Raw genomic sequence first — 1,177 nt, forward strand, 5'->3', positions numbered from 1 at the left:
GGCGAGAGCAGCATACACGCTGGGCTCTTCTGGGGGCTCCCCTGACTGGGGGGCAGGGGTTGCAGTCTCCCGTCTGAAGGTCGAGTGGTTCAGCTGGGCATAGGTCACATCCTGGGGGGCTTCAGATGCGGCGGCCTGCGGTGGGGGAGAGGGAGGGAGGGTGTGTGGTTGGGGTGGGGGAAACCTGGGGGCCCAGACAGAATGGGACCCACCTGACCGTCCCTCTGCTCGTCCTCTTCCGCTTGTCTGTCCTTCGTGTCCAGCAATCTCCCCGACAGGGAGGAAGGAGAGGTGGCCACCCCCCGCCTTAGTCTTGATCTTGAGTGGTTCACCTGGGCGTACGTCCCCTCCTGGGGGTCTGCATCCTGCCTGTTCTGCTGGAGGGAGAGAGTAGGACAGAAAGGGGACTTCCTGGATCCACTGTGATCTCCTTCCGTCAGCTTTCCACTGTGTTGGCAGAGTGATGCTTTAAAACCTTAGGTCAGGTCACTTTCCTGATGGAAACTCCGGGGACCTCCTAACACCTGGAGCCTCTGGATTCTTTCTACGGTTCTGATTTCAGTATTAACACGTTATCTCCCTTGCTCATTTGGCTCCAGCTGCACGGCCATCTTCCTGCAAAAGCACGTCCCTGCCTCAGGACCTTTGCACTTGCTGCCCCCCCACCATGCACTCTGTCACCTTCTCTTGCTTTACTTTCCTTATCGGGACCTTGCATTCTAGGACGCTACCTGCTTCTTTACATATAGTACCTCTCACCCACCAGGTGAGCTCCCTGCTGCACCTGCAGCACCTACAGGGAGCCGGGGGGATGCGCTCTCCTTGTGCACCACTTTTGGGTGAATGAAGGAAGGGGGGTCTGGGGACTTTCGGGTGATTCACTTATTCACAAATCCTCTTGAGACGTGGGGCTTCTCTGCAACGCCAGAAGGTCAGACAGAGGACGGGGAGCAGGAAAGGGGACCCCGAAGGAGGGGCCATGAGGTCACAAGGAAGCAGGAGGGGTGGAGTCACAGCTGGACGACCCAGGAAGCGCGGAAGGAGAGGTCAGTGTAGGACGCTGCTGGAGCTGGGATGTGAGGACAGAGACGTGTCCATTGGACTGAGTTTGGCAACAAGAAGGTCTCTGGTGGCCTGGACAGGAGCAGGGGTCTCACCGGATGGTCCAGCTGCACCC

At 58.6% G+C, this 1,177-nt stretch overlaps 1 long non-coding RNA gene across 1 annotated transcript; it reads right to left on the reverse strand.

Moving 5' to 3' along the window:
- LOC113617219 (uncharacterized) lies at positions 1-1,144 on the reverse strand. Its single transcript, XR_003431551.1, has 2 exons — positions 213-1,144; positions 1-135 (listed from the first exon to the last, which is right to left on the reverse strand). It is a non-coding gene; the product is annotated as an uncharacterized LOC113617219 (long non-coding RNA).
- Between the last annotated feature and the right edge of the window lie 33 nt (positions 1,145-1,177).

This window comes from Aethalodelphis obliquidens, unplaced genomic scaffold (assembly GCF_003676395.1).
Source record: "Aethalodelphis obliquidens isolate GAN/ISIS:26980383/991018 unplaced genomic scaffold, ASM367639v1 scaffold3094, whole genome shotgun sequence".
In the NCBI taxonomy this organism is placed as follows: domain Eukaryota; kingdom Metazoa; phylum Chordata; class Mammalia; order Artiodactyla; family Delphinidae; genus Aethalodelphis; species Aethalodelphis obliquidens.